At 39.4% G+C, this 25,559-nt stretch overlaps 1 protein-coding gene across 4 annotated transcripts in view; it reads left to right on the forward strand.

Annotated features, from left to right (window-relative positions):
* The first annotated feature begins 538 nt into the window (after positions 1-538).
* The window catches only part of CACNG7 (calcium voltage-gated channel auxiliary subunit gamma 7), a 111,912-nt gene continuing 86,891 nt past the window's right edge, over positions 539-25,559 (forward strand). For 3 of the 4 annotated variants that reach the window (XR_012679764.1, XM_075189720.1, XM_075189722.1), the window contains exon 1: positions 539-1,158. The gene's annotated coding sequence lies outside the window, so the exon portion shown is untranslated. Of the gene's footprint in view, positions 1,159-2,607; positions 2,674-25,559 lie in introns of those variants that run through there. The other variant, XM_075189721.1, reaches the window with a different exon arrangement.

Here is a 25,559-nt window from a genome sequence, read left to right on the forward strand (position 1 = left end):
TAAAAATGGATAGTAGATAGCAAAATAGATGGGCATTGAAATGCCAAACACAATAGCAATTGTCTATAAATATTATTTATGTAGGTTGTACACTTGGCTTTAACATGTAGCACCAATCTTTGCACATGGACAAAGCACTGATAGAGGAGTATTACCAACCCTGTGGTAGCAGTGATTAGTTCTTCATCCCCAGTATCTGTTTACTCACCACAAACGTAAGGGATTCTGGAAAATCTGCTGTAGAGCAGAAAAAAAAAGCACATTAGCACACCAGAGCTGAGAAGTTCTCTGTCAGTGCAGCTTTCCACTGCAGTCCTCATGGGTGTCAGGTGTGACCAGTAAGCCTCAATGCAGAGGCATAGATTAGTAAAGGGGGAAAACATCCAGCTGTCTCTTTAAGAGAGCTCCCTCTGACATCACACTGATGAAGAAAAAAAAAAGGAGGGGGGGAGAGAGGGGAATTGTGAATTCTTGGCCACTCAAATGAGAGAGAGTGCTCCTGAAAAGCTATGTAGAGGAAAAACAATGGGGATCTCAGGATAGACCAAGGCACCTAACTGATCTTTTCAAAGCTGTGGATGCTTCTCACCTCACTGCAGTTTCCATTTATCCTTTTTAACTGCTCACCCTGCTGAGAAAGAAGACATAAGCTGCCAATTTTCTCACATAAAAGCTAGAAATTATATATTTTTTATTAACACCCCCATCCCTCTATTTTGATTGCATACAAAATGAGAAGCTCCCACCCCCTGCTTCAGACAGGTCCCCTTCAGTCGTATTCTTGCACAAATGACTTTACAGAACCTAGACTTTAGCCAAGCTGCAATATTCAGTTCCCATCCCCTCCCCCCATCCGAGATACAGATCCATACCTACACCAATACATGTATTTAGATGAATCCTCTTTACATGTATCTTCTGAAGGGATGACTCAGACCTAGAAAACAAGATACTTAGTACCTGGTTGCAGTAAAGAGACTTTTCTGGGGTTTGTTTCATAATAAGTCGACTGAAGATATTCCCAGACAGAGGATAAAGATAAATATTTTTTTTTTACTCAAAAAACAGGAATGTTATTTCAAGATTTGCCATGTTCTTGATGCAATAACTATGCAGACGCTTAAGGAAGACTGCAGCTCATAAAATCCAGTGGATAAGGTGAGCATTTTGTTTCTGTCCTAGATTATAATATCCCCTCATCCTCTCCTTAATACCGTTGTTTAACCCTTCCAGCAGGGGAGTTTGTTTAATATGTTATATGCTGCAGGGGTTAAACCTTGACCGTGACCCTTGAGGATTAAAATAATAGCGCTGATTACTTGAATTGTACGTTGTTTTTATGCTGTGTAGCTATTTATTTGACAGCCTGATCTACTACTGCATGCCACTATGCACCTGCATAATATGGGGGGTTTCTATGCTAGGACGGGGTAGATGTGTGTGATGTGTATGTACTAGCACTGTATGTGGTGATGTGTAGAGCTGTAGAAATGCTGGTTAGTCCTACAGAGATTTATTGTGGGATGGATCCATATGTACTATGTAATTATCCAGTAGCCGGCATACACAACGGTAGCCTAGCTGTTTAATATAATTGTTAGGCTGAGTGTATTTGCCACAATCTTTTTGATGTCTGCAGCTCTCTATAGCCGTATTTGAAGCACAATTTGATGGACTGCGATACACTTTGTACAGTAAGCTGTGAGATTTGAATGCACATTAGTGGTTAAATCATCTAATGACATTCAATACAGAATATTTATCATGCTATATATTAGGCATCTCATCATACTGGTAAAACAAATTATTTCACTTGTAAACATAGTGTACAAATATATTTCTTATTTGTATGATATGATGCACACATATCTATTGTAAGTATGTTAAATAATGTACATTCTTTATTGATGCTCAGACATTAAGCTCCCTGTTCTCTGGTATGTGCTGTCAAGTCAGGTCTACATTTGTATCAAAATAGAGCGGTGTAAGGCATTTTCACCTGGGTACAGTAAAGATGCTAGTATAGATTTGTAACCAAGTGATTCATTGTACATTTTAGTGTGGATTCTGGTGGTGGGGGGTGGTATATGCGGTTAAGCCCTGCCAATGAATTCTTTTTAGATAGGGGAGGAGCAGATATAAAAAAGTGTGGGAACTAGCAATGATATAGAATGACACATAATTACTTTTTTATTGGTTAAGGGGGGAAAGGTGGAAGGTGTTGGAAAAACATGTAGAATAAAATATATTGCCCTCTCAGCCAACTCAGTAAATACAGCAAAGGGTTGTCTACAGCACTTGGCAGGGGAAACCTATTTATTAATCCTGTGTATCTTGATGCATTTTGATGGTTGAAGAGTTAGGGGTACGAAGTGGAGAAGGGAGGGACTGCAGCAGCGTTCTGGAAAAAAAAAAAAAGCTGATTCAATTCCTCTTTGGATACAAGGCTTTTGGCTGGAAGGTATGTTTTAGTGAGATGTGATCTGCAGGTAGGCACTGAGACTTCACTGCAGAGGATTACAGGGAATGGTGAAGACGTTGGTGTATGAAGGGTGAGTTAAGAACTCTCTGCGGTGTGGTAATCAGGACAAAGGGTCCCCCTGTTATCCTATCCTGATGCTGCTACCCAAGACCTCATAGGAAAATGAGGCGGCATCGCTGCATCCTTCATAGGTCAGTGATAAAATACTTTGGGCTCCAACGTTTGTGTCCCCCTTTCTGTAGAAATAATGACCATGTGTTGGGTGTCACATGAATATTCAAATAATGTTGTATTATTGTCATTTATTTTCTCATCGTCCCCTGGTTCAGCAGCTTACGTGAATACGTATGCTGGCTAGTTTTCAAACAAATATATGTTTAACCCAATTATTTACAAAAGAAAGCAAAACAATAGCAAAAATGTTGACATCTTTAAGATATTTATCATGTGACGAGTTTGTGTCATTTCAAAGCAGGTCACCATGCAAGAGTCCAGAGAGAATTTCCATCATACAGCTGAATATTGCTGCACAGTCCTGTTATAAGATAATCTGAATTAGTATGATCATTTTTACTAAAACAGAATTGGAGGTCTAGTTTTCTACCCGTAAAGTAAAAGAAAATTAAATCTCTAGAACAGTTTGTAGTTTTTTGGTTATTTTATGATTTCTGTCACTTTGTTTACAAAGTTCTGGTATAAAAGTTGTTACTGTAGTAATTATAATTTCCTTTGATTTTACTCTGAATGCAGCATAGCCTCTAGTGCTTTATCATTCAATCTTCGTACTAAATTAAAGCTTTATTTCTCTGTCATTCTGCTCTTCCCAGATCACAAAAAAACTGAATTATTCAATCGCTCAATTGAGTTAGTTTTACCTTTTTACTTCTGTAATATCCATAAAATGTGCATTGTTAGAGTGATCTCATGGTACATTTGGAAACCTCTGCATTGAAGGGTGAGTTAAGGGATAACATTAGAGTTGTTAATGGAAAGTTAAATAGCAGGTAACCAAATTAAATATTAGTCAGTAGTAAACCAATTCTGTTGAAGTTATTAGCCGGTTGGACACTTGTAATAATATGTCATTTTAAGGATCCAGAGAAGAGGTGTGCCAATTTAGATCTTAAGTAAATATATATCCCAACATGACCCACACCATCCAATATATCTTGTTATGCTCCCATTCTCCACTCATTTCGCAATCAGAACTTTGACTGAATTTAGTAGATGATATTGAAAATCACGTTTAACATAAATTACTTTATCCAGGACAGGTTAATAAACCAGCACAATAATATAGGTTTTGCTCTTGGAGATGCGGGTTATAGATGTTAAGGTGTGAGCGCCGTAGAGCAAATGCGTGAGATGCGTCTTATTTTGAGTTTGAAGGGTCTTGAAGTACATTAGGTATGAACAGTGAATTACCTAAATAAACTGCTCCGGATACTTCTATACACCAGATTTTAGGTTGCACATATTTTAACAGGTGTGTACGTTAACTTAAAATACAAACATGGAAACGCAAGTGTGCTAATTCATCGCTGCTCACACGCAAACATTTCTTCTTAATGTTTAACTCAAAAGTCGGCCAGTAGTATTAATACAGTAGGTAAGTTTAGGGAATTATATTGGTAGTCTGGAACCCACCTAAACCAAGGACTACTGTGTAAGAGTCCTCCGATCCATATCTTGCACATTTAGAAATGCAACTTTTTGCATCCACACACAAAATGTATTGATACAATTCCGTTTAGGCAGCTGTATTTTGAGTTGTACGTTTCTTCGGTTACAAAGATAAAAATGCAGGAGAATTAATAGGCATTATGATGATATACACTCAAGTAAATAACTCAGTTCTGAGTCCAAAGAATATGTATATATAGACAACAGCCACTGAAATACTTATTAAGATAGTCCATATGCAATAGAACTGCAATTCTGTGTATCATTCCTCTAAGAATGAGGGGACATTACCTTCTGAAACCGACCGCTGGGTTCTTGGGCTATGCATGAAAACAGACACCAAATGGTAACATACTTGGCATGTGCTGTGTCCAGTATAATTGTGACCAGTGCATGTACCAGAAATTGCTCTTTATAAAAACTTATCAGGTTTGAGAACCTCAATGGGTGTCCCTAGTTTTAGTTAATAGAACATCAGTCCATGGATTTTCGGTAGTTCATTGATCCTCAGGAACATAAAGGGTATAAAAAGCAAAATGTAATAGTGCAGTATGTTTAAAAAGTTTACTTACCAAAGAGGTTAAAAACATATACACAGTATAAAATTAAGGGAGGATTGTGTGTGTAAAGGATGATGATAAAAGTCTGCATCTAGTGTTTCTGGTATAGGATACACTCAACTCAAATCATGGGGGCAAGTAGAGGCGGAACTAGTGAGCTGTGGGCCCCAGTGCAGGGAAGAGGGAACAGGGGCCCACAGCTCGCTAGTTCCCCATGCAGCTGCACCATTATCTCCATGGGCCCCAGTGCACCCCACCTGCAGCACCAATTTTAGTTCCGCCACTGGGTGCAAGTGTGACATATTTTACACATGTAGCATTTTTACGTGGCGCAAAAAGAATTACGTCCACCTTTAAATCAGGTCCTTATTGTATAGTTTAATCTGTAGACTATACCAGAACAAGATTCATTAATAAAGTGCACATTTCTTATGTGCGTGTTTCTCTATTAGAAAGCTATAGAGCCCCAGGTAGTATAAAGCATGTAGAGTGAGTAGATGTGTCATAGTTATAAACACCTATATATATAGGTGCTCCTAAATAAAACACACCCAGGGGTATATTTAGTAAACTGCAGGTTTGAAAAAGTGGAACTGTTGCCTAGAGAAACCAATCAGATTCTAGCTGTCATTTTGTAGAATGTACTAAATAAGTGATAACTAGAATCTAGACAACATCTCCACTTTTTCAAACCCACAGTTTAGTAAATATAGCCCCCAGAGTAGTCTTACTTCATTAGAAAACACTTATACTTTGTGGCTTGTAAGTAATATTTTTACATCCTACAACTGAATCACGTTTGCTCCAGCTTGTGTTTATACGCAGGGTTGCACGCAGGATTGTTAGGGGAGGGTTTCCCCCCACCCAAAAAAAAAATAATGAAAAAAGTAAAACACGAGAGAGCTGCTGCGCATGCATACAATACAGCACCACCGCGGCCGCTTCTTTGACAGTGCCGCGGCTGCTATATAGTACAGTGCCGATATGTGGGGCACTTCGTGAGGGGTGGGGTTTCTGGAGACCCAGAAACCCCCCCTGTGTGCGCCCCTGATACGGTGCTTATTTGTCATTGTGATGTGGATCCTGTTAACTTTACTTCACAGCACTATGCTTTTGCTGAGGCTGCTGAACAGAAAACAGCAATGAAGATGGCTGTATTGAGTAATCCTTCAGAAGCGTTTCTCAAAGGGGCAATCTGAGCTGATTGATGGGGATCTGCCCCATTGTCTTTGACAACTTCTGAACTATACCATGTCCAAAGTCCATTGAAAAGTGTGTTTTGAAATGTCAGCATTCTTTGCAACAGATATTGTGCTGTGGGACAGACTTAGAACTGGACAACTCACAGCTTTGAATTACTTGATATATTGTCTCCTGAGTTGGAGCACTAGCAGACCTAGATAGCGAATCTCTGCAGAGGTGTATCTAATTGTGAAACTGACATTACTTAATAGGGAATTCCATGTTTTTTTAGTTTTTAGTAGAGATGATCATTGTGTTGGTTTTGGCTTTAGCAAAAATTTGATTAAAAATTGAACAAAAATCATAAAATCAGATAAATTTTGAGCTGTTTCTTATAGTTACATTAGAAAACTGTCTGGCTAAAAATGTTAACTATACCTTTTAGGTAGTTGAGGTATCAGTGTGTGCTACCACCCACCCTTATGTTGTAGATTAAATAGAACATGCATAGTGTAACAAACCAGGCACTTCAGCCAAAGGGAATGCCAATTTTGCAGTTTAAGTCTTTATGGTTTGTAAGAGCAGCTCCAGCTAGATAGTACATTGGCGATATAGTGAGAAGATAAAGATGGGCAAAGCCCAACTTATGCTTGTACAAGGAGATGGCATTGAACATCTGGTGTCCAGATCGGTAAGGGAAAGTTGGCAGAACTTTGTCCCCATGTGCCCTGTGCAAACCTGGAGCTAACAAAAGGGGGTGGGTGACTGAGTGGCCTCATTGTCGGACTATCCATGAAGGGCCTACCATGGGGATGCAATGGTAGAGGCCCATGAAAGGGGTATGTCCAGATGCCAAAGGGTGGTATGGCAAGCCAGTAGAGGAGGTGGAAGTAAAGCAGAATAAATGCCCCAGGCACCTCAATTGGAGTGATTAATCTTTCCTTCTGGTGTAGTGTCAGAAGAACACAAATCATATATAACCAGCACTGCAGTCTTTGAAATGGCCATACAGACTTAACAACACATAGGCTTAACAAGAGATTCAACTACGTAGATGAAAAGTCAAAGGTTAAAAACCAGAAATGCCACCTAAGATGTACAGAGACCTAAACATGTAACCAATTGTAATATAAATCTGATAAGACAGTGGCACAAATATATGCCAAGCATAGTCTTTTCAGCAACCTTGACCCTACACCCAAATTTGAAGATATTCCAACATTTTTTTTGTGTGTGTTTATATACATTTCTGTCTTCGATCTTGCTGTGTATAAGGACAGCTGTACAGTACCTCCTTTCTTGTTCTTTATGCTCTTCAGCATTATTCCTCCTTATTTTGGGCATCACCAATCAATAAGACAATATATTTTGTGGCCCCACATTTGGGTTATAGATCAGAGCTATTAGTAATCACAATTCATTACCAACTGGACACATATGAAACAGATTAAAAGAGTAGCCTCAGATAGATAATAAGATAACAGTTTAATAAAGTATACAGATGGACAAAGCCAAATATTTCTTAATAGTACAAGAAGATGGCATTGTCCTTTGGTCCTTCCATCCTTGTGTTATAGATAAACTGGAATGATTGTCTAGCTGTCGACCGCATTTACACAAGATGATAGACCATGGCCACATTGTAATATAGTGCAAGATGGAATTGTCCTTGAGACGACTACTCATCCATATGTTAAAAAGGACATGCACATAGCCTAACAAACCAGGCACTTGCTGTGCCAACAACTGTCACACTTGTGGTTGAAGTGCTTGCTTTGTTTGGGCCCCAACAGAGAATAGATTTTGGACTATAGATTGGAGTTCATGCTCAGTTATGGGCATCATCCTCAATTTGCTTGTCATCCTCATCAGTATCCATACTGAAATCAGCAAGATTATCACCCAATATAACCGACTCAGACTGAAATGTCAAAGCACAACTCATGGACACCCTTACATTCTCCTCAGGTTTGTGTGAAGGCCCATTTAGTTCTTCTTCAGCCTCAGTGTTCAATATTTAAATTTTTTCCCCCCATTCATCACAATCATTATTCTTCTCACAATGATTTCCTTTAACACTTGAAAGAGCTGTTGTTTTGGGAGAGTTTATCAAGTTTTTGGAGGGCTCTGTCTGAGGCTTTTTTTCTTACATGACACTTACCGTGTTTCCCCGATAATAAGACACTGTCTTATTTTTTTTTTTGGGCCAAAAACACTGCATATGGCTTATTTTCGGGGTAGAGCTTATTTTAATTAACATTGACTGTTTTATTCCACATCGTGCCCCTCAGTCCTGCTTCTTTCCCACATCGTGCCCCTCAGTCCTGCTTCTTTCCCACATCGTGTCCCTCAGTCCTGCTTCTTTCCCACATCGTGCCCATCAGTGCTGCTTCTTTCCCACATCGTGTCCCTCAGTCCTGCTTCTTTCCCACATCGTGCCCATCAGTCCTGCTTCTTTCCCACATCGTGCCCCTCAGTCCTGCTTCTTTCCCGCATCGTGCCCCTCAGTCCTGCTTCTTTCCCACATCGTGCCCATCAGTCCTGCTTCTTTCCCACATCGTGCCCATCAGTCCTGCTTCTTTCCCACACCGTGCCCATCAGTCCTGCTTCTTTCCTACATCGTGTCCCTCAGTCCTGCTTCTTTCCCACATCGTGCCCATCAGTCCTGCTTCTTTCCCACATCGTGTCCCTCAGTCCTGCTTCTTTCCCACATCGTGCCCATCAGTCCTGCTTCTTTCCCACATTGTGCCCATCAGTCCTGCTTCTTTCCCACATCGTGCCCCTCAGTCCTGCTTCTTTCCCACATTGTGCCCATCAGTCCTGCTTCTTTCCCACATCGTGCCCCTCAGTCCTGCTTCTTTCCCACATCGACCCATCAGTCCTGCTCCTTTCCCACATCGTGCCCATCAGTCCTGCTTCTTTCCCACATCGTGCCCCTCAGTCCTGCTCCTTTCCCACATCGTGCCCATCAGTCCTGCTCCTTTCCCACATCGTGCCCATCAGTCCTGCTTCTTTCCCACATCGTGCCCCTCAGTCCTGCTTTACTTACCGTTTGTCTTCATTTTCCTCTTTTTCTGTACTCTCCTCCGCTGCGCTGCTGTAAATGAAGCTGGCACACACGCCAGCGTCATTCACAGGAAACTAGGGGAGGGTGCGCGCTCACAGTGAGACGCTGCAGCTGTGATTGGATGCCACTGTTAAATCGTTAACAGCGGCATCCATTTCATGCGGAGGTGGGGGGGATTGTATTGTAGCGCAGGGACCGGCCAAAATGGGGATTTAGCTAGGGCTTATTTTCAGGGTAGGGCTTATTTTGGACCGTTCTGGGAAGGTAAGGGTAGGTCTTATTATCGGGGTAGGTCTTATTATCGGGGAAACACGGTAGTAGAAATAGTATCTCTGCTATTAGCAGTACTGAGGTACTCCTGTTTAAAAGATTGATCCAGGATAACAGCGGTAAAACTGTGTACTGCAGTGTCACTGCAAAATAAATCAAATTATTATTATTATTATTATTATTATCATTATCGTAGATTTGTAAGGCGCCACAGTGCTCCGCAGCGCCATACAGTAGGTAAGACAGTACATGCATGAAACAAGGATTTACAAGGTAGACAAAATAAACACAGACATAAAAACAATAATGACAAACAATATTCTTTAGCTCATTGACAAAGTACTGAATATCTGCAGGAATATTGCAAGGCAGCAGAGTAGAGTGGATTAGGTCCAGAACAGATACGAAAACAAACAATAGATACAAATAATTGTAAAAGAAAAATAGGAATAGCCACAATATTTAGAAATCAAATATGTTTTGGTTTTCTTACATGAAAAATATAAAGAGGGTGGACAGAAAGGACCCATGCAAAGAAGAGATATAATTGTGTTGCAAAATTGTGGACATGTTGTCATTTATCAAAACACCACATAGAGGACTATTGAATAGTTGAGCAGATATTATCCCATTGATGCATGACATGACATTTATAAAGAATAGGTGCTGCTATTCTGATCGTGGGGAACAAAGTTCTATAATATTGTATTTACTTATTGGCCACTCATCTCTAGTCACTCACTCAACAATTCAACGGTCTTGTACATTCATCCTTGTATAGGTTCAACTGGATATACTATTCTGGCAAGGAATTTAAAATAAGGGGAATAAGAGGAAAACTGTTCAGATGTACAGCTGAGATCTCAAGCCCCTGGTGAAACCTCTCTTCAAGCCCCTGGTGCTTTTAATAATCGAAATCTCCTTTACTATATTTTCAGCTGTCAAGTGAAGTTGATTTCCCCCTTGGTGCTGGGGGAGTATTCTCACTGGGAAGCCAGCAACCGAATCACTGACAGCACAGGCAAGAAGTTTTCGTGGGTGGGCTCATTAATCCCAACTTCTAGCTCTGTCATTGTGCTTCACTTCACAGCCAGTGCAAAGGCACATTGAAATGTGAAATCAGCAGGATTTGGCCACTGCTGGAGATGGGCTAGTTAGGAAATTGCTGTATATTTTGAAAGAGCTGGTGAAACAATTCTCCTATAAGAAATGAATGCTTGGGGGAAAATGTGAATACAGAACGAAGAATTGATTTAAACAAAATAATTGGTAAAGTGAACGTATGTATGTGAAAAGTGCGTTAGAAATGTAAAGTAACATTTGTAATCACTGTTAAAAAAAAATAGAAAACCTTAAAAAATATACTTTATAGTGTGTCTGTCTACTTTCCATAAAATGTCACAATTTTATGGAGGATGCTGGGATTAGGGGTAATGATGAGACAAGTGAATTTGAACAAGGGCATAACTATAGCCAAAGTAGTCCTTCATCATCATCAACATTTATTTATATAAGAATATATTGCTCGCTGTACAGAGAATATTTGTCATTCACATCAGTCCCTGCCCCATTTCAACTTACAGTCTAAATTCCTTAACACACACACTAGTGTTAATTTTATAAGCAGCCATTAAAGGGTAATAATAATAATAATAATAATAATAATAATTCATTTTATACATATATTTACACAGTGAACTCCATCCAAATCTAAATATCTAATTTTGGGTAGAGTTATCCTCTAAGTTTTAAACTATTCTCTTCCCTGCATGTGTCAGTCCTATGCAGCCAGTATTTAAACTCTAGTTGTTGAATCATTTTACAGGCTGTGATGAGATAGGGGTGTCGGGACCATCAAAATATGGTTTAGCCTGCTGGACACCCCTTCTAGTCCAAACTGTGTTTTTATTTTGTTTCGATTGTAGTGTTTTTACCATGTTTGTGTGTATTTTATGTTTATTTTATATTCTTAAATATTTCCAGGTGGGGTTGCATACACATCTACTATTATGTAAACATGTTACATTGTGTACTGTAAAATAGCTGCTGGCATTTACATCTATTCACAGGGAGCAGGCATCACACTGAGTCGCATCCTGCTTAGCAGACCTGCTAGACCCACACATTGGAGGATGTTTAAAAAAGACACAGATGCAGAGCAGAGAGGGTTCACTCATTGCTAGACATTTCATAGTTCATGTACCTATTCTTTGTTCCAAACATGACGCTAACAAACAGGATCCAGAATAGCAGTAACCTTGCTTAAAAGATGAGCAGAAATATGTTATGAGAGCTGCAAAAAACAGGTAGGAGAGAGCAGAACAGTCTGCACACTGTCCTTATTCTGGTGGGTCAGTACTGATTTTGGGTGACTGTCCTGTTCAGTCAGGACTTTATCCCATCTGCAAGGACAGTTGTGAGTTATATCCTGGTTCACACTGCTCTGCTCATGAAGGGCAAGTGCTTGCAGCATTCACTGTGTCTTTGAAGTGGACAGGAAGGGGTTGGAGAGCAGCATGACACTATCTAAATTGATAGCTATGCCCCTTGCATGCTGGTTATGTCCACTCTGGCAGCGTGGCATGGAAACCCCTCTCTAGAAATCCTGCATTTTCCCTTGATCTGGCAATTCATGTGATATTTCTAGCTTCTTACGCATATAACAGGCAGTTTGTACCCTTATTTTTATAAAAGAAAATCATTAAAATATATAATTGGGGTAAAAAGTAATGGTGATTGAAAACGTCATGCAGGTGAGTGCCATCACTTCAAAAACAAGGTTGTTTTGTGGACCTAGTGGACAGCAATGTATGTGCAGCTGCTGAACCCACTGAGGTCAAGTATTACTGTTGCTAACTATGTTCAGCTACTGAATCCACTGAGCCCAAATGTCAGTGTCTCAGATTGGCTGAGGCTGCCTATTCTATTACCCAGCCAGAGGGATAGCAATGGAGCAACCACTTCCTCCCTTTCTTAATCTGCTCTTTCTCATGGCTGTTGGTGACATCTCATCCAAAATTCTCAGTCTTTTCACCCCAAAATGTCCCATCCACTGTATACTGCCTGTACACCCAACTTTATCCATATCTCACTACTACCCTCCCTAACCTTTTTCTTGTACACTCTGGAATGCGAGATCTGTTTCTAACAAACCTGGCTCCCCTCCTCTGACATTTTGATCCCTGCAGCTCTGTCCCTCAGTCATATTATCAGACATGGAAACCTGGCATAGTAGACAACCTACTTTCTCCTTGGTAGACCTTCCAACTCGCAACCCCAGATACGTCCCTCTGTTTCTCGTCCTTTGAAGTCCACAGCATCTCTATATATTCTTCTCTCTCCCAACTTTTCTACTTTGTTCACTTATTCCGTCTGTTGACCAAATTCTCATCTAAGAGGGAGTCTATTTCATAAGCAGTGAAGAGCAAAAATGTCAGCGTAAATGTTGTCAAAATGCTCTTTCACTGTGTTTTGTTATTTACAAAAGGGTTATCTTCTGAGAAATGATAGATTTCTCTGGCATTAACCTAATTATTAGAGCATAGACCTCCATGGGAACAGCAGCATTTGTTAATTTATTACATTTCACAGCAAAGTAATGTCATCTCAGGATGGTGTTACTGGTCTTTTTCATTGAGATCCAGCTGAAGCCCCTCAGGCTTCACTCACTGGAAAAGTGCTACGTGCATGCACATTGCACTTTCTTCATTCGCCGGCAGTGTTAGGCTGACTGTGAAGAGAGAAAATACTTAGTTGAGGAGGGAATCGACTCCAGAGGCTCCCAGAACATCCCTGGAATAGTAAATTGCAGAAGTGTTTCATTATGCATTGCAGCAATTTGCAGGGATGCATATTGATTACCACCACACAGTGTTTATAAATAGACTCCCAAGTGATTTCAACATTTCCATTGAAAACCACACAGGCTCTGCCACCGGGAAACATCTTTTAATTACTTCCACCTTTGGTTTCTCCAAGGGGACTTCACCCCCCACCAACTATGATTGACTTTCCCTTGAATTGGTCTTCTGCCACTTCTTGTCTTACAATTTACCTCACCTCTTCAACCTGTCTCTCTTCACTGGTCTATTCCCATTCTCCTTTAAAAATGCACTTATGACACCATTTCTGAATTAACCATCTCTAGACTCAGGGTGTCACTCCAACTGCTTGTTTATCACCACTTAGCAAACTTTGCCTACCCTCACTCAGGGCCGGATTAACCCGAGGTCTAACTGGGCTATAGCCCAGGGGCCTCGGGCATCCAGGGGGCCCTTAAAAACTCCTCAGCAGCATTATTGATCGGTCGGGGGCGGGGGCGCCCCCGGCCCGATCGATGCTGCTGAGTACTGTCAGTGCAGTCCTCCGTCCCGGCGCGCTGTAGTCTGCTTACTGAGGATATCTCGCGAGAGTTCATGAACTCTCGCGAGATCTCCTCAGTAAGGAGCTTACAGCGCGCCGGGACGGAGGACTACAGTGACAGGTAAGTGCTTGGGGGGTCCTCGCGGGGGGTGGGGGGCGGTGGACGGCTCACATTGAGGGACTCGCGGGGAATGGAGGGCCCCTTAGCCCCGGGGCCTACATTCCCTTAATCCGGCCCTGCCCTCACTCCATTCTCAACCCCCATCAAACACCAAAACTGCCATCACCTCTCCATAATATCACTTTCAACACCATTTATCGCCCTCTTCTTCTACACATCCTTGACGTTTTATGTGGGAAAAAAGCTTGTGTGCATATGGGGTGACAAGAAAAAACTTGGTATGCTGGGATGATGGTTTGAAAAAGTGGTGTGGCAGGGGGGAATGTGACAGAAAAGATGATGGCAGACTATCAAAAAGCTGGTGGCAGGGGGGTATGTGTGATATAAAGACATTAGCTTGAAATGGTGGGTGCTAGCTTTAGAGGAAATCTGAGGAAAAATGACTTTACCAAAATGTGGATTGGTTGAATAGGCATCCAAAAGAGGTGGTATAGCCTAATATAATGGAACAATTTAAACATGCTTGGTTATTAAGGATTAAGATAAAATAGTGGAAAATATATGGGCTAAGTGGTTCTTGTGTGCCATAAAATTATAGGCTTCTGAATTTAAATATTTCAACTTTACAAAAAGCTTTGAAATTCCATACACAAAAAACCCTTACTGTTTAACATATACAATTAGGGAATGTTACACTTGCACACCATCTAAAATTTAAGAAAACTATTGAAACTCTTCCACTCAAACTCCAAAAAACAATTAAATTATGACGATTAAGAAAGAAGCTTTAATGGACATGTTCACATGATACAGACATGGTATGCCATCACATCCTGTGGTTAGCTGCAGATTTAGCACTATCATTGAGTGAGATTGATGTCATCCACACAATGGTAGAGCTGCTAATTCACAGATTTGTGTGTTGACTGGAAAACACACATGCAGTACTATTACATTGTTTTAGTTTAGGTTTATTGTAGTTTAGGGTCTTAGTGTCTTAGGAAGAGACAGTAGAGCAGCTTCATAAAAAAGAAGAAATACAAAATAACAATATATTTAAAATATATTTTGGTGTAGAAGCCTCTGCTTAGTTTGGTTTTCAATAAGTGATGTTTGCCATTTGATTCCCTTAGAAGGCCTAAACTGACTTTTAACAATAATCATATGAATCATAAAGCAAACAAGACTTTAACTTTATTCATGTATTTGTTATTTTGTATTGAAGTATCTGTATACTGACTATTCAGTGGTGCAGAATCTGTGGCTCCTTATAAATGATGATGATGAACTAATACGCTTATTCAACCTCCAGTTCCACCTATATGTAGATTATATCCAACCATCTCTCTGCAATTTCCAAATGGATGACCTAATGCTGCTTAAAGCTCAGAATGTCCAGAGCAGAACTTATCTTGTTTTCTCTTCTTATGGGCATATTAAATTGTGCCGTTTCCATGGCGCGTAAAAACTATTACCGTTAAGACGGTAATAGTTAGCTGGATTTCAGCTTGCGGCTCAGGGAGCTGCGAGCTGAAATCCAGCTAGAAAATTACCGTATTAACGGTTTTTACGTGCACTATTACCGTAGTAACGGTAATAGTGCGATGAGAGCGAGTTTTTCGGCGTTTCCGCCGACAATTGAATATGCCCCTTAGAGTCAATATCTTACCTGTCAACAATATCGTCAGTCTCTCAATCCAGCTATCTTCGTGTTATAATTGACTCTACCCCTGCTTTACTTCTCACATCCAATCTCTCACAGTCCTGTCAGCCCGACATTAAAAATATTATGAATACTAATATTGCCAGAAAATAATTTTTCTTCATGAGATGCATTAAAAGTTTTTATCCATTCTCTCATGATCTCCCATCTCGTCTACCTCAACCTTTTCCTATCTAGCATTGCCCTCACTCCTCAATCCATCCTAAATGCTGCAGGAAGACTGATTTTCCTATCTTCTGATCTTGTCATTTCACCACTACTCTATCAAATCTCTACACTGGCTAGCTATATTTTCCAGAATTCTCTTTAAATTACTTGCCCTCATCTATAAAAGTCCTCAACAAAATCACCTCATTATACATAACGAACCTAAACTCGAAATACTCTCTTATGTCCTATGATATCTGCCTCTTTCCTGTTTCTCGCCTCCTGTCTGCTAATCCCCTCTCTCTCACATACACAAAACTTCTCTCATGCTGCCACCCACCTATGGAATTCCTTACCATGCCTGAGTGGACTCTTCCCAGCCCTTCAAATCCTAAAACACTTTCTGAAAACCGACCTCTTTACTATTGTCTATCCTACTCCCACTTATACTACTCACACTGGTGGACCCTTAATATGTCCCAATCTCCACTGTGAGCCACACAAACTCCTGTTATCTCTCTTCCATCAGTTTGTAAGCTCTCTCCTCAGCAGGACTCTCCCTGCCATTCGTTTTCACATCTGCATTTATTTTGTCTACCATGTATTTCCCTGTTTTATGTATGCTTTGTTTATCCACTGTAGCACCTTACAAATTAACTATAATAGTAGTAATAATAATAATAATAATAATAATTCATTAGACAACGTCTGTTTTATTTGGCTACATTAAATATGTTTTGTGTATATGTATTTCCAGTTTAGATTCCAACAGATATATTGCATATGTTTAGGTGACCATGCATTTTGGGTCCTCTTAAGCTGCATTGCTATATCTTTCAATAGTTGTTATTTTAAGTGCAGATCATGAATAAGTGGTGTCATTGTTTTAAAAATACAAAATAACTCACTGTGATGTATTTATCTGTTATCTGTAGTGAAGGTACAATTAGATTAAAAGCATAACCTTGTACTTTTAGAACAATTCTCATCCCTTTATACTTTATAAACTGGCCATCTTTTAGGGTTGAATTATAGATCTGTACAGACAAACTGCTCTGCTGGCACCTAAAAGGTTTTTGTTTGACTTTTACGGTTTATTGTAATCCATGTTGAATATTATTTTGTATTCTGCAAAGCTGTTTAATATTATTATTATTATTATTATTATTATTATTATTATGGTTGTTTTATAATCTTATAATAGAGTCTTATAATTTCCTTATGTTTATAGCTTTAATAACTAAATGTTTTCCCTTCAAAAATTATACTATCTGTCATGGAATGTTTTCAAAATAGAATTCTATGATGAAGCATTCCTTAACTCTGTCATTATCATAGATGTAGGATTATGTTAGTGGTACACTGCTTCCAGGGAACTGAAGAATCCAATGTCCCAGGGGTTTCTCCTAATGATTCTTTTAATCACCGTCGGTGATTGTGATTAATAGTTTCAGGAGAAGTAAAGAATCCAGTGATCACCTGATCGCTTCCCGTACATACACTATTTCTATGGGATCTCTTTGTATTATGCGTATGAGGCACTGTGGGATTATCTGAAACTATGTTAATGACCATGACATCATCACAAGGGTTTCTCTGCTGGAGGGAGGGACAAGCATCACTTACGTTTTTTTTCTGGAGAGAGATTCTGAAGGTTATTTCCTAACATTGCTTAAACGTGCATTTGTCTAGTGCAAGTTAGAAAATGGATGCACATATCTGATTGTTTGCAGTGGTTTTAGTGCAGATGTGCATTTTTTTTAAACAATGTTATTAAATAATTTTCTCTAGCAAGGGTGGAATAGTGAATTACCGAGCCTCATAGCAAATTTGGGTAGGGGCACAGCGGTGCAGCTCTATTTTCCCTGGCTCGCTCAAAAGAGACCTCCACTCTGAGGATAGTGGGGGCATTGCCAGGGCCCCCTACCCCCGGTCCTGGTAATGTCTGCACCGTCCCTGTGGTTCTGCCCTTGTTCTTTGGATAAGACCCAAAACAGCTCTCCCTCACTACCCAGGACTATTTGTTAGCATATTTTTAACAGGATAGTATATAGGATTGTATATCGCAGACAACCAAGCTTATGTTAAATGATAGTCCAATAAAAGTTCAAATTAATATTTTCATGAGGTTGTGGATGAAATTTTTAATTATTACTAAGACCAAGTGCAGAAGATTGGAGGCTAATGGGCTTGTAAATATAAAAGTTGTACTAGAAGAGTCAAGAATGATAAACACATGATTTTCATGGGCACCATTCAACTCATGCTGAGGTTTTTTCTTTACATTTTTGATATGTGCGTATCATATATACAATAAAATTATATAGTAAGTACAGTATTTATTAATCATGCTCTCACTTAGTCTACAACCAACTGTGTGCAATAAATAAATGACCTGGAATGGATAGAAAATCAACCTTTAAGTGATAAAGATAATGTTAATTTAACTGTGCTATGAATTGAAGAATTCTAGCATAGCAGAGTATTTGTACATACAATAATTCCCAGGGGAGTTGCGTAACACCCATTTTGGTCTGCTTTTTTTTGTTAATTGGTTGATTCATAAAGGCTTATTTCCTGCAGATGTGTTTGTTTTTTCATAGAGTAATGAAACTTGTGAAATATGGGTATTATTAGTTTATAGCTAAAGAAACAAACTACTTTGCCTTTGGAAAGCTTTTTCTAATACTCACAAACCATACAGTTTGTAAATTAAAACTGAGAAATCGTTTGGATTTCTAAATATCCTGATATTTGCTCAAACTCTTATACCGCTCAAAAATGCCCAGGAAATGAAAAGCAGAAATGGAAAATGAGCAACGATGTCTGTGGAAGCTAAACTGTTGGAAATATACTTTAAAATGTGCAACTCTAACAGTTGTTGCCAAGTTTAATCTACATTGTTTTTAAATAAAGATAATTAATTTAGAGTAAAAAAAAACCAAACAAAAGCTTCAGCTTACATTGCAGGGCACAATCTGTTCTGTCACATTCAATGTTGCTGAATAGAGAGTGTATTCAGTTCTATTAGATAGGAGAGGACAAATTGAATCCTCTTATTCAAGGGCACCTCGGCCAGGTATGGAGCTTTAGACCCATCAAGATGCAAAGCACCACTCTCAGTGAAATCAAATTGTAATATATCACAAATAGACATAATGACAAAACATTTGTATCAGCTTGCAAAAAAATATACACATTAGTTACTTAGACAGTTAAAACTAATTGTTTAAAATCTATATATCCACATAGATATATAAATCTGTTTTTTATTTCTGAAAGCTGACATCCACAGTATCCTAAATCTAAACTCTCATTGAGAAGCTGTAGTCTCATCAATCTGGTTCCGTTTAGTATTAAAGGTTTATTTCAATACTAAATATAACCGGATTGAGGAGACTATAGCTTCTCAATGAGGGTTTAAATGTGCAATACTGTGGTTGTCAGCTTTCAGAAAGAACAAATACCTGTATATTTGTATGTGGATATATACTGTAGAATGTTAAGCAATTGGTTTTAACAGTCTACATAACTAATGTGTATATTTTTTAAAAGCTGATACAAATGTTTTATCATTATGTCTATATGGGAATAAATGTATTACAATTTGATTTAAACCACTGAGAGTGGTGTTTTGAATCCCTCTTACAGGATTAATTGCGCTGTTTCATCTTTTTTGAAAACTAATTTGTCTCATGCAGGGTTGGCATCCACCCTGGTTAAACAGCTGCAATTGATTAGTAAGCGGTGATAGAAAACGGAATTTCTTACTATTTGAATCTGTATTTAAGCGCTTGAAGATTGTGTTTTTTATTGTTTAATTTGCGGTGCCCCTACAGTATACATATATAAAATAAAAATATATAATCAACCACTGCCTAGATCAGATGCACTGTAAGGTCCCCACTGTGGCTATTGCCACTGCTATCAAGTCCATTGTCAGGATCCCTTGTTGCTGTAACTACTCATACCAGGCCTTCTCTCTACTATGTCTAGATTGGATGTGGGTCCAGTTGACTAGATTTAACAATACAGAGTTTACCAACCCAGTTGCATCCACTTTGGTTAGTTGGTCAGCTGTATGGCTGGGGGTTTTTCAAAATCCTGGTTCAGGGTAAGAGGACATCTACATGGCCCACCTGTAATTTAATTTGAGTGCAGTTTTTCTAATTGAAATTACATATCTGGGTCAAGCCAAATGAAATTTCTGTGAACTATTTACATTTTTCAATGTCAGTTCCAGGTAGTAAGGCCTTAAGTTCCTTTGATAAATTTGGGAATTTACAATGTGCCAAGTTTTGAACCATTGTATTAATGCCACCTGCAACATATTATTTTTTATACAGAACTTTGTATAAATGTTGATGGGATGTTCTTGTGTTTTTTGATGAACCATCACTAAAGCAAGTAGATTAACGTGTTGGCTGGACCAACCCTGACCACATTGATGTATCATTGTATTACCTTTTTGTTTCTTAACATCATTCATCTATTTGAAAGGTGTAAAGCCTTCTTCATTGGGGAAGGCTGGAGTATGGTTGTGGACACTTGTTTTTGATCAGAAGGGAAAGTGACAAGTCTGGCTGTTTAGTAATGTGTCTAATATCACCTGCATAAATTACACCTCTTTCCTGCAAGTACTTCTTCCATTTAAGTAAAATAAGACTCTGGACCACATGTAGCCCCTAATCTCTGACTCACACAGCAATAGATAGATCAGTGTGAAGTATGGTAGGTGTTTTTGCTGTATTCAGCTGGTGTAGAGCAGTATAAGTAGTCAGAAGTTACTTTTGCAATGGTGTTATTTCTTTGTGGTCCTATAAGTTGCTAACCTACTAAAGCTACAAGAAATCACATTGTCCTTTTCCATTATGTCCAGTTGAGAAGCAACCACAGGCATTACAGATCCTAAACCTTGGTGTTGCAAGATGGCCTCTTTTGGCTGCTGTATTAATTTTCACTTCGACCACTTGTGTAAACTCCAATATAAACACTCCCCACTTCACCTGGGTGCTGTGTCACAGGAGCACATGTATCCCTAGGATGTTTTCAGTTAAAGGAGACACCAGTATGTTGTTTATGAACATTGTTTCTGGTCAAAGGCATAGCTAGGAACAGGGGCATTCAAATGAAAATTTCCATGGGGGGGGGGGGTACAAAAGGCCAAGGACCTCTATAGGGCTTGGAGACCATTTTTCCTGCATTTGGTATCTCGTTTTACAACAGTTGTAGCAGTGACTGTAGATATACATGGACTCCCAATTCTATGTTAATTTTTGTCAGTGTTTCAGGGGTTGGCCAAACATGTATATATACATTATTAAATACATATTATTATTAATATTAATTACCAATTTGTACACTAGCTGTTAGAAAGATAAATTCACTTGTTCATCTTAAAAATTGACATGTTTCATTATCCTTACCATAATCCAGTGGTTCCCAAACTGTGTGTCGTGGCTCCCTGGGGTGCCGCGGCAATCTCACAGGGGTGCCTCGGCCAGGGTCGTTTGTAAGCAAGGCAGGAGGACTTCTTGGTAAATATTTTGACTTAGGGGTTCCTTGAAAAAATTATGGACACCCTAAGGGTGCCTCAAACTGAGAAAATTTAAGATCAACTGCCCTATTCTTTACTTAGAGTTTTTAAATAAACAAATCAAACAATCTATATTAAAGAAATCTATACTAAAGAACATTTGGTAGTTATACTAAGACAATCTATATTTTAATAAAGTTTCACAAGTTTAGAACAGATATTATTATTTCAGAAAGTATCATGAAGGCTTTTGTGTACAAGTTCATGGAGGAGGGGGGGGGTAAACAGTCTTTGCACACCCAGCAAATCATGGGTGACAACTGCCCTCTCTGCCCCCCCGATACCTACACCCCTGGCTAGAGATGTGTCTGTATCTAATTATGGCGCAATTATGTGAACATGCCCTTACTGTACTCAGTCTGTGCTTGCACTCCCCGCTTGCGACCAACCTGCCCTTGTTGTGCCTTTCCAGGTGTAAGGGAACGCAGGTCAACCACATGCAAAAATGAAGATCCAGACATATGCGTATGCATTTTTTGTGTGCATGCGCAGTTACGAATGCATGTCTTACACCAAATAATCCGTCCAACTCTAAATGAGCTCGTCAGTGAATAAATTAAAGTATTCTAAGAAAGTTTTTTCATTGTTGGATATGCATATTCTGAAAATGTTTAATTCATGCACTCATTAACCCACCCCCTTTCACTATTGCGATTCCCTTCTTACTGTTAGTACAAACTCAGGGAGAGGCAATGGTGTTTGAAAAAACAAAGTGTCTTTATTAAAGCAGAGGTACACGGAAAGCCAATTGGTGCTGAAAATAGTAAACAGCAACTCCGTTCATAGGAATTGCAGAGTTAAACAGTGGAGAAAACAGGTATACTCTGATAATAAATGAGGCACGGATGCAGTGAATGGCAAGACTTAGTCCTTAGAAACAGCAGCTTCCAAGGTAAAAAGAGTAAACTGCAGTACAGGGTTAAGTGCTGGTATAGGATGGCAGGATTGTCAGATCAAGCAGTGAAGCTGGGGACTCTAGTTACCAGGTCGGTGAGATGATCTGCAGGCACAGGTAGCATGGAGATCCAGGTAAGCTGGGAAGTTTGTCAGTGCAGAGATGAGGATGGATGTAATGCCAGTTGTGGCCTCTGTGGAGATGGCGCTGGAGACCAGTACAGTGCAATGGAAGGTGCAGAAGCAAGATCGAGCTGTAAATCTGGATGGTGAAACTGAACTAACATAGGTGAGTCCAATGGGGCAGATAGCGGGCACCACAAATCGGAGGCTGGGAAATGGTAACACAGATGATAGGCAAACACCAGGCAAAAGGGTTGGTCCAGGCATCGAAATACATAGTCTAGAGCAGAATATTCACGGGGTTTAAAGACAAACAGCAGCAGCAAGGGCAATCAATGAATTGCATAGGTTGCAGGGAAAATCAGTCTCTTACAGGCCAGCCACAGGTGATTAGCATCCAGGAGTTAATGAGATTAACTCCTGCAGAGTGGTCCATTTACAATAGCAGCACCTCTGATAGTACAGAGGTACTACAGAGGTACTGCATGCCAGATAGAATATATAGATAAAATATAATGTCAGAGTCCCAACATTTGCTTATCTTCCCCTAACCAGACTTTCAAGCTTAAATATATTACTTGCTCCTTTTTCCAATTACAGGACTTCGTCTGCACCTACTTTCTGGACTTCCCTCCCTATCTTTCTTACTCTTTAAACCATCAAGATTTCTTTGAAAACTCACCACTTTGGGCAAGCATATGAAATTTCCAAACCACCTTTTTAACTTCCCTATACTATGCTACCTGATTTCTACCCCTCTATACAGTTCAAGGAAATCTTACATTTATTCTCCTACACCAATCCAATAAACCTCTGACCCCAAAATCAACATTTTTTTGTGTGATTGGATCATATGGTCCCACGAAGAACTTTGCTTTATGACTAGACCAGTATAAAATATATGGCACTTAAACTTTAGCTAATAGGAGTATAAAACACCTATTTTCCTATAGTTTATAAGTTTGCAAGCAGCACACTCTTACCACTATCTCTGTCTTTTAATACTCTGTCTTATTTTATTACTGTGTCCCAATTATGAAACACAAATTGGATGTTGGTACAAAGGATAATTCTGAGTCAAGAATGACACCTAGGCAGTGAGATTGAGGGGTAGGGATTATTATTGTGTTGTCAACAGATATAGATATATCATGTAGGCAGCTTTTTTAGACTGTTGGAAATGTTATTAGATCAGTTTTAGAACGCATGAACTTGAGGTGGCAAGCTGACATTCAAGTTGATACGGCAGAAATGCGGGCCAGCACAAATAGTGAAAGTTCAAAAAAATAAGTACATTTGGGGATCATCTGCATAAGGTGATATCCAAAGATACTTATTAGCTTTACCAGAAAAGTGGTATAGATAGAGAAGAGGACACGGTCTAGCACCAAACTTTGTGGTACTCCAAGTAATAGAGGAAGCTGAGAGAAGATGGATGTAGAGACATGAACACAAAGGAGTGGTTTCTTAAGTAGGATGAGATGCAGAATAGGACCGTGTCCCGATGACCTAGAGAAAGTAGCGTTTGCATGAGATATGAATGGTTAACAGTCAAATGCAGCAGAGAGGTCCAGATGAATCGAGTAGTGGCCTTCAGATTTACCAGATGACAGTTGGTGGACATCTAGGCAGTGTTTTATGTGTTACATTTGTAAATATTTTTATTTTAGGAATGTTCAGGTTTATATAATTGCGTTGCCAGATCTAAAGGGGTTATGTAAAGTTGCAAACTTAACGGCTCAAATATGCACATATTCAAGTTAAATACCTCAACCCATACTGATTTGCATTACTGTTAGGTGCAGCTCAAATTTAAATACTAGTGTAAACAACACAGAAGTTAGTACTTGCATAGTACGCATAGAACTTTTCCATGACAAGTGCATAAGTTTGTGTAGGTGCAAAAAATATGCCTCTAAATTATATTAGTCAGACTTAACTCTAAATATGGGTGCTGCTCATAGAGAAACAAGGCTAACCTTGCATTTCAATCCCCTTACTTTACTGCACTTGGACATGAGTGTCCTGATCCGCCTCTCGAATGTACACGGGCCCGTAACGAGTTAGGTATGTGCTGCTCAAAATAATGCTGCAACGTTAAGTCAGGCTTTAAATAGTCTGTCTGGAACAAAAGCTGCCCCATTACAATTACAAGGATTACCATCAACTTACAGATGAGTTCAAAACACGGAAAATATTTTGCTAAATAGTTTTGAAAATTGTGCTCATCTCTACTCCTCATATCTCTGAACTCCGTTCAGGTGAGGGTCAGGCTCAAGGACAGGCTAGAAGAACAGTCACAACAGATCCAATGTTGTGTCTCCCTCATTAGTTACCATTTATTTATCCATTCATTGCTATCTGTATGGCGCTTTTGGAAGTTTTTCAGCACAAAGCATCTAAGGGATTTTAAAGCTCTGTGAAGTTACATATGAGCCTTGAAAATAGGAAGCTTTCTTATTGACAATGGGCCAATACCGGCATGATAGGATGGTTGTTTTACTTTCAAAGACAGAACATATTCTTTTAACTTAAGAATTGTCACCTATCTCAGGTATAGTCTCTGCAAAAAAACTGAATAGTAAAGAAAAGAGCACAAAGGAGGAAAAAACTTGTAATGAAAAACCTCACAGGAATGTAAAAGTGGGTATGACATTTCAAGATTTGATGAAAGATGTAGCACATCATTTATGGTACTGGTACTGCAAGTGAGCCGCCTGTCTTGTTTCATTACATTTGTGCTTCTCCGCAGAGCTCTCTGTCATGCAAACAGCTTAGAAAATTACTTGGGACAAATTCCTCTAAGATCTTACCAAGTCAAAACAAATGAAAATCGTAGGTGCATTTTGTTCAATTGAACAAAGTACTCTTTAATTTCTAACATCTGTAGCACTCAATTATATTTAACTCACATGGTGGAGGGCTGGACACAATATGTGATTTGAAAGAACAATATTGCAATATTTCAAATATCCCACATGTTGGGCCTGATTCATGTTCAGATTTAAGTCCGTTTTGCGTGTTGCACCTTGCATGAAATAACCCTGCTCATCGTCAGAAATGAACCTTGCGCCAATAAACGCAGTTGCATGTTATTCATGTCCAAGCGCTTAACATCACTTTCGACTGCCTACAACTTGGAGAATGGAACAGGGATAGGAAGGGCCAGCCAAACATTGGCAGTGTACAGTAAATGTGTGCCAAGGATATGCCAATGCAGATGCGGCCAAGTCAAGTCCTGTGTTTCTCGTACGTATGCTTGTTTGAGCTGTATCATTTGCACCAGCTACAGGTCAGGTGTAAGTGTTGATTGATAGTGATGACTGTCGGGGCATAGTTTTTGTTTGGA

Source organism: Mixophyes fleayi, chromosome 11, assembly GCF_038048845.1.
Source record: "Mixophyes fleayi isolate aMixFle1 chromosome 11, aMixFle1.hap1, whole genome shotgun sequence".
Classification (NCBI taxonomy): Eukaryota; Metazoa; Chordata; class Amphibia; order Anura; family Limnodynastidae; genus Mixophyes; species Mixophyes fleayi.